Raw genomic sequence first — 9,199 nt, forward strand, 5'->3', positions numbered from 1 at the left:
AGAGGTGTGTAACTTGGGGAAAGGAGATTCTTAGATGATTTTCTTTATTTTTTGGAGATGGAGTCTTGCTCTGTCGCCCCGTGTAAGGGGGAAACCCCGCAAGTGCCGTGGCAAGGGTCTGAAGCCTCAGCCTGTTCTCATATAAATATTGATTTAGAAAAGAATTAGAAATGTTGGCACATAGTTATTCCTTTATATAATCATATATAATCTTATACTCACTTATAATCATAAAGATACATGCTCAATATAACCTTTACTAATTTTACTAATGACTACTGGGTTATGAAGCACAGAACTGAGGTGACATTGTGAACAAAGTGACCCTAAGGCAAGATGCTCTAAGCCCTCTGTCACACCCAGATAAGGGCTGCCGGAGGGCGCCTTGGCTGTGCGGCAGTGCCAGTGCTGTGAAAGCGCCTGCTGTTTAACCAGCTAGGGAAGGAGACGTCCAAAATGACTGAGAAGCCCACAGACACCCGGGGGCTTACCGTGTCTATGTGATGCTGTGCTCCGGTGGTCACGTTCCATGTCTGCTCTCACGCCCTGTTCCTGCACCCGGTTTCTCTTTTTCTTAAGAGATAAGAATTAATAATAGTAACATAATCTTAGTGTCCTTGGTATTTCTGACAAATACGAGAAGATCGCTGACGCATTAGGTTTTCTCCTCACCTCGGCTACTTGAAAGAATTGGGCCCCCTATCTTCGAGACACGTGATTTCCCTGACCCTATCACCGACCACCATTACCTCACCCTACCTTCCCTGCCCACTGCTTTGTACTCAATAAAAGTCAGAGTGTCCAGGCACTCGGGGCCACTGCAGGTCTCCGAGCTTTGGTTGGCAGTGGACTCCTGAGCCCAAACTCTCTTTTCTCTATCTGTGTCTGTGTCTTTTATTTCTACCATTTCTCGTCTCCGCACCAGCAGGGAGGGGCTCACAGAACCCTATAGGGCTGGACCCTGTACCCCAGGCAGGAGTGCAGTGATGCATTTTCAGCTCACTGCAACCTCCGCCTCCCAGGTTCAAGCAATTCTTGTGCTTCAGCTTCCCGAGTAGCTGGGACTACAGATGCCCGCCACCAAACCCAGCTAGTTTTGTATTTTTAGTAGAGATGGGGTTTCTCCATGTTGGCCAGGCTGGTCTCAAACTCCTGATTTCAGGTGATCTGCCCACCTTGGCCTCCCAAAGTGCTGGGATTACAGGCATAAGCCACCATGCCCGGCCATGTTAGATGACTTTCTAACATAGATTAAGGGAGTCAGGAGCAAATATGTTGTACAGGTGTACCTTGTTCTAAAATTGACTAAGTTGAATCAATGAATCAGCTGTTCTCCCATCTCTCTCCCTCTCCTCTAGCTTCCCTATTTCCTGAGACACAGCAATATTGAAATTAGGCCAATTAATAACCCTAGAATGGCCTATCAGTGTTCAAAGGAAAGGAAGAGCCGCAAGTATCTCACTTTAAATCAAAAGCTAAAAATGATTAAGCTTAGTGAGAAAGGCATGTGGAAAACTGAGATAGATTTAAAAAAAAAAAAAAGTGAGGGCTCTTGTGCTAAACACCAAGCTGTGAATGCAAAGAAAAAGTTCTTGATGGAAATTAAAAGTTCTACTCCAGTGAACACACCAATGATAAGAAAGCGATACAGCCTCATTGCTGACATGAAGAACGTTTTAGTGGTCTGAATAGACGATCAAACCAACCAACACATTTCCTTAAGCCAAAGCCTAATTCATATGAAGGCCTTAACTCCTTTCAATTTTATAAAAGCTGAGAGAGGTGAAGAAGCTTCAGAAGAGAAGTCTGAAGCTGGCAGGTGTTGATTTATGAGGCTCACGGAAAGAAGCTGTCTCCATAACATAAAAGTGCAAGCTGAAGCAGCAAGTGCTGATGGAGAAGATGTAGCAAGTTATCCAGAAGATCTAATTAAGCCAGGCATGGTGGCTCACGCCTGTAATCCCAGCACTTTGGGAAGCCGAAGCGGGTGGATCACCTGAGGTCAAGAGTTCTCGACCAGCCTGGCCAACATGGTGAAACCCTGTCTCTACTAAAAATACAAAAATTAGCTGGGCATGGTAGCAGGTGCCTGTAATTCCAGCTACTCGGGAGGCTGAGGCCGGATAATCGCTTGAATTCAGGAGGCAGAGGTTGCAGTGAGCCAAGATCATGCTACTGCACTCCAGCCCAGGTGAGGGAATGAGACTCAGTCTCAAAAAAAAAAGGAAGAGGTAGTTAAGATCATTGTTGGAATGTGGCTACACTAAATAACACACTTTCGATGTAGATTAAACAGCCTTCTGTTGGAAGAAGATGGCATCCTGGTACTTTCAGAGCTAGAGAGAAGTCAATGCCTGGCTTCAAAGCTTCAAAACCTCAAAGGACAGACACATTTTCTTGTTAGACGCTAATGCAGCTGGTGACTTGAAGTTGAAGCCAATGCTCATTTACCACTTTGAACATCCTAGGGCCCTTAAGAAGTATGTTAATTCTATTCTGCTGTGATTTCTAAACAATGGAACAAAACCTGGATAACAGCACACCTTCTGCAGCATGGTTTACTAAATATTTTAAGCCCACTATTGAGAACTACTGTTCAGAAACAAATAAGATTACTCTCAAAATATTCCTGCTTGTTGACAATGCACTTGGTCACCCAAGAACTGTGGTGGAGGTGTACAAGGAGACTAATGTTATCTTCTTGCCTGCAAACATCCACTCTGCAGCCCACAGATCAAGAAGTCATTTTGAATTGCAAGTCTTATTATTTAAGAAATGCATTTTGTATGGCTATTGCTGACACAGATAGTGATTTCTCTGATGGATCTGGAAAAGGTAAACTGAAATCCTTCCAGAAAAGATTCACCATTCCAGATGCCACTAAGAACTTTTTTTTTTTTTTTTTGAGATGGCGTCTCAATCTGCTGCCCAGGCTGGAGTGCAACGGTGCAATCTCAGCTGACTATAGCCTTCACCTCCCAGGTTCAAGCGATTCTCCTGCCTCAGTCTCCCGAGTAGCTCGGATTACTGGCATGCACCACCACACCTGGGTAATTTTTATATTTTTAGTACATGGGGTTTCACCATGGTAGCCAGGCTGGTCTGGAACTCCTGACCTCAAGTGATCTACCCACCTTGGCCTCCCAAAGTGCTGGGATTACAGGCGTGAGCCACCATGCACGACTCAGGTGCCACTAAGAACATTTGTAATTCATGGGAGGAAGTCCAAATAGCAACATTAATAGAAGTTTGTAAGAGGCTGATTCCAATCCTCATGGTTGACTTTGCAGGGTTGAAGATTTCAGTAGAGGAAGTAATTGGAGATTTGGTAGAAACAGCGAGAGAGCTAAAATTAGAAATGGATCCTAAAGATGTGACGGAATTACTGCAATGTCATGATAAAACTTGAACAGATGAGAAATTGTTTCCTATGATTGAGCAAAGAAAGTGGTTCCTTGAGATGGAATCTACTCTTGGTGAAGTTACTGTGAATACTGTTAAAATGACAACAAATGATTTAGAATCATACATAAACTTAATTTTGAAATTATCATATTACTCAATCTTACATATTAAAACTATACCTGCAACGTGGTAGGAATTGAAAAAAGGTTTACTGAATTGATATTATATTTAACGTAGGCTTCTTCTTTGTACTGTTTCCATCTGTAAATATTATATTTACCAGAGATGATTTTAAGATGTCTTTTCTACCAGAGCACCTTCCTGACAGCAAAAAGATTGAGAGCATGGCTCTGGCATTAGACCAGGTCTGCTTCTGGCTCTGCCACTCACTGAGCCATGTGAGTCTGGTCATGTTGGTTAACCTCTCTGAGCTGCTGTTTTCCCATCTCTGAAACTGGGATCATAATAGCTTCTAACTCACAGGACAGTCAGGGATGACCCACAGTACAATACAAGTCAAGTCCTTAGCACAATGTCTGATGTTTGCAATCAGTGGAATCCTAGCAATGAGACTGATGCCTGAGAGAGAAGGAGAGAGGAGGAGAAGATGAAAATACGTGAAGGACTAGGGTGATGAGATGGTTCAAGCTGGAGAAATGGAAACTTTTCCAGGATTAAGCAAGGAAGAGCTGGAGAGGTGCCAGGAGTAACTCATGAGGAGATGTATCTTCCAGATCTAAGTTTGACAGATGCCTTTATTTTATATTTTTATTCAGTGTCTGCTCTGAGCAAGGCACTGAGCTGGAGATTAACAGGTTTTATTTTTTTATAATTTTTTAAATTTCAATAGTTTTTGAGGAACAGCTGGGTTTTTTGTTACATGGATAAGTTACTTAGTGGCAATTTCTGAGATTTTGGTGCACCCGGGGCCCGAGCAGTGTACACCACCCTATGTGTATTCATTTATCCCTTACCCCATCATCCCCACTTACCCGCCAAGGCCCCAGTTAGCAAAGCAGAGGTTTTTTTTTTTTCTAGTAAAGGAGAAAAATGATACATATGAAATAAAAAGAAGGTAAACATTACTTACAGCAAAAATAATCTACAAATGGATTAACAGACCAAGGGATAGAGATGATGGTGATGCTTTACATGGGGAAGTCAGAACACAGGCCTGAGTGATGTGAAGAAGCCAAATGTAATATCTGGGCAAGTAACGCACCAGACGGAGAGCACTGCAAGTGTAAGAGCATCTGTTTCTGACATAAAGAAGCCCAGCGTGCCTAGAGGGAAAGGGGATGGGAGATGAAGAGTGGCAAGAGAGGCCCCAGCCAAATCCTGGAGGGCTTGGTGAGGCCTAATAAGGCATTTTCTAAATGTGGTGAGGCACTGATGGAGGAGCCTTTCCCCCATGCCACCTGCCTCCCTCACCTGTCCAGTACAGGCAGGACAATGTTGTGGTCAAATTTCTATTTTTAAAATATTATTCTGGCTGATGCTTTGAAAAGAAACCATTGGGGTGAGAAGGGTGGGAGAAAAAAAGAAACCATTACAGGGCTTTGCAGTGGTCCAGGAAACAGATACGGGGCTTTGGACTAAGATAGAAATGTTGAGATATACTTGGAATAAAAATATACCATATCTTGAAAGTTAAACCAAAAGGATTTGGATCTAGGGTATGAGGTAAAAGGGTCAGATCTGATTCCTGTGCCAGCCACAGTTAGCTGGAATCTCACATGAATGGATGAAATGTGCCTGAGGCTGGGTTTAAAAACTTCAATTGGGCCAGGTATGGTGGCTCACACCTGTAATCCCAGCACTTTGTGAGACTGAGGCAGAGAGATCACTTGAGATCAGGAGTTCAAGACCAGCTTGGCCAACATGGTGAAACCCTGTTTCTACCAAAAATACAAAAATTAGCAGGGCATGGTGGCAGGTGCCTGTAATCCAAGCTACTCGGGAGGCTGAGGCAGGAGAATTGCATAAGCCTAGGAGGTGGAAGTTGCAGTGAGCCAAATTGTACCACCGCACTCCAGGCTGGGCAATAGAGTGAAACTCTATCTCAAGATAAATAAATAAATCGCTCATCAGCAAAGCCTGAGTCCTGTCCTCTCGCTCTCCTCCCCAGGCAGCATGAGCTTCACCACTCACTCCACCTTTTCCACCAACTACCAGTCCCTGGGCTGCATCCAGGTGCCCAACTACAGTGCATGGCCAGTCAATAGTGTGGCCAGCATCTATGCAAGTGCTGGGGCCTCTGGTTCCTGCATCTTTGTGTCCCACTCCACCAGTTTCCGGGGCAGCATGGGGTCCGGGGGCCTGGCTACGGGGATGGCCAGGGGTCTGGCAGGAATGGGAGGCATCCAGAAGAAGGAGGAGACCATGCAAAGTCTGAATGACTGTTTGGTCTCCTACCTGGACAGAGTGAGGAGCCTGGAGACCAAGAACCAGAAGCTGGAGAGCAAAATCCGGGAGCACCTGGATAAGGAGGGACCCCAGGTCAGAGACTAGGGCCATAACTTCAAGACCATCGAGGACCTGAGGGCTCAGATCTTTGCAAATGCTGTGGACAATGCCCGCATCATTCTGCAGATTGACAATGCCTGTCTTGCTGCTGACGACTTTAGAGTCAAGTATGAGACAGAGCTGGCCATGCGCCAGTTTGTGGAGAGCGACATTCATGGACTACGCAAGGTCACTGATGACACCATTGTCACTTGGCTGCAGCTGGAGACAGAGATCGAGGCTCACAAGGAGGAGCTGCTCTTCATGAAGAAGAACCACAAAGAGGAAGTAAAAGGCCTACAAGCCCAGATTGCCAGCTCTGGGTTGACCGTGGAGGTAGATGCCCCCAAATCTCAGGACCTCGCCGAGATCATGGCAGACATCTAGGCCCAATATGACGAGCTGGCTCAGAAGAACAGAGAGGAGATGGACAAGTAGTGGTCTCAGCAGACTGAGGAGACCACCATAGTGGTCACCACGCAGTCCGCCGAGGTTGGAGCTGCTGAGATGACACTCACGGAGCTGTGACATACAGTCCAGTTCTTGGAGATTGACCTGGACTCCATGAGAAATATGAAGACCAACTTGGAGAACACCCTGAGGCAGGTGGAGGCCCGCTACACCTTGCAGATGGAGCAGCTCAAAGGGATCCTGCTACACCTGGAGTCAGAGCTGGCACAGACCCAGGCAGAGGGACAGCACCAGGCCCAGGAGTACAAGGCCTTGCCAAACATCAAGGTCAAGCTGGAGGCTGAGATCGCCACCTACTGCTGCCTGCTGGAAGACGGAGAAGACTTCAATCTTGGTGATGCCCTGGACAGCAGCAACTCCATGCAAACCATCCAAAAGACCAGCACCCGCCAGATAGTGGATGACAAAGTGATGTCTGAGACCAGCAACACCAAAGTTCTGAGACATTAAGCCATCAGAAGCAGGGGACCCTTTGGGCAGCAGGAGGCCAATCAAAAGTTCAGAGGTCAAAAAAGGATAAATAAATAAATACTCCAGTCAGATAAATTGGAAACCCACCAACCAGACCAAAAAAAAAAAAAAAAAAGGAAACTTGAATTCTTATTTTTGTTTGTTTGTTTTTTTAGAAACAAGATCTCACTATGTTCCCCAGGCTGGTCTCAAACTCCAGGGTTCAAGGGATCCTCCTGCCTCAGCCTCTCAATTAGCTGGGACTACAGGTGTGCAGAAACTTGAGTGAATATTTTTTTAATCTTAGCAAAAATGGAAAAAACAGCAACCAAAAAAATGGAATAAACAACCACCACCACCTCAATCTAATCAAGCTATTTAATCTGCAAATAAGGATCCACATAAAGCATGACTTTGCATCTGATTTAACAGCTACATGAAAAGCTAAGCTTTCCAAATTCATCCTGAAAGCCAGTTGGTTTTCCTTCTCTACATGTAGAGTACAAAATGCAGGCCAGGCGTGGTGGCTTACGTCTGTAATCCCACCACTTTGAGAGGCCAAGGCGGGTAGGTCACCTGAGGTCAGGAGTTTGAGACCAGCCTGGCCAACATGATGACCCCCCCACACCCTGTCTCTACTCAAAATACAAACATTAGCCGGGAACACTGGCAGGCTCCTGCAATCTCAGCTACTCAGGAGGCTGAGGCAGGAGAATCGCTTGAACCTGGGAGGCAGAGGTTACAGTGAGCCGAGATGGCGCCCCTGCACTCCAGCCTGAGAGACAGAGCCAGACTGTGTCTCAAAAAAAGAAAAGAAAAAGAAAAAAGAAAAAAATGCAATCACTTGACTGCAGTCAGCCAGGTCCCCCTTCTGGTGATTAGGAAAATTACCTCTGGATGAATCTATGCTATGATGCTAATTATGCTCTAGGCAAAATGAATAAGGTAGGACAAGTTAACCTTCTTTCCTGTTCTATCTGTCCTTCCTCTGGATGCCTCACTCACTCCCACCAAGATCAACAGTCACTGGCTCTCAGGGTTCCCACACAGCATCCCACCCACAGACTATGTCCCAGGAGATGGCATTTCATTTTCCTGGAACTCATCAAAACACAGTGTTTTACGTCCCATTCACTAAGACAACTTCTCCTTGTGACCAGACAATGTGAGGCAAAGAGCCCAGTACTGAAAACTTAGCCCTCTAAAACAATGGAATGTTTTTAACTGAATCAAGATGTTTTTCTCAATAAGAGAGAATGAGTATAAACATTCCAGGTAGAACTAGTACAGAGAAAGACATACTGAATATAGAATATTGTTGAAGATATTAAAAAACTGAAATAAAAATTTCTTTTCACACCAGCCTGTCCTGGGAAGCCTTGCATCTCCCATCACGCCCTACTTAAAATAGGCTTTCCACTCCCACACCCTCCCTCTCGGGTGCCTCTCAGAGGGGAGTGGTGGTTGCCCACATCTCCTGATCTGTAGAAACAATGCCTGGCAACTAGGCCAGATGGCCAGGACCCAAGGGGAAGGATGCCAGCTTTAGCGTCTCCAGGCAAGGTGCAGAAGAAGGCTCAGAGCCTTGAGCTGGGCTCCCACTACATACAATAGAGTCAGGTCAAAGCTCATTTCCTGGCCCAGTCACCATGGAGACAGTTGCTAAAATACTTAACTATCCAACTCCACTTTTGTGCCCAGAGCTCAAGCAAAGAAGCACAGAGAAGCACAGGTGCTGACAAGCAGGAACCACCGAACCATAAAATGCCTGTGAGCCAGGGCGCTTGTGCCACTGAGAGTCAAGCTTTATTTCCCTCTTATTCCTGAGAAAACACCAACACATTCTGGTGCTCGTGCCATTCCTGTTCATTGACAAGCCTGTGTGTTGATGAACTTTTTGGTCCATTAATGTCTGATTCGCTTACATGGCTGCTTTTGAAAAGGGGTGTGCTCCCTGGCCGTGAGCTGCTCACCATATATTGAGGAGGCACATTCAGCCAACTGCTTTCCCACCGATCATGGAAGTTTCTATTAGCAGCCTGCAGTACATCAGAAAAATAATCGCTTTTTTTTTTTTACCTTAAGTTCTGGGATACATGTGCTGAACGTGCAGATTCGTTACATAGGTATACACATTCCATGGTGGTTTGTTTGTTGCACCTATCAACCCATCATCTAGGTTTTAAGCCCCGCATGCATTAGGTATTCTTCTTAATGTTCTCCCTCCTCTTTTCCCCCACCCCCTGAAGGGCCCCGCTGTGTGATGTTCCCCTCCCTGTGTCCATGTGTTCTCATTGTTCAACTCCCACTAATGAGTGAGGACATGAAGTATTTGGTTTTCTGTGTTAGTTTGCTGCAGATGATGGTT

General features: G+C 45.5%; 1 pseudogene; it reads left to right on the forward strand.

Annotated features, from left to right (window-relative positions):
• Positions 1-5,538: 5,538 nt before the first annotated feature.
• On the forward strand, positions 5,539-6,831 carry LOC105720539 (keratin, type I cytoskeletal 18-like; annotated as a pseudogene).
• Positions 6,832-9,199: the final 2,368 nt, after the last annotated feature.

This window comes from Aotus nancymaae, unplaced genomic scaffold, assembly GCF_030222135.1.
Source record: "Aotus nancymaae isolate 86718 unplaced genomic scaffold, 86718_ANA_hifiasm-v0.15.2.pri h1tg000016l, whole genome shotgun sequence".
NCBI classification, from domain to species: domain Eukaryota; kingdom Metazoa; phylum Chordata; class Mammalia; order Primates; family Aotidae; genus Aotus; species Aotus nancymaae.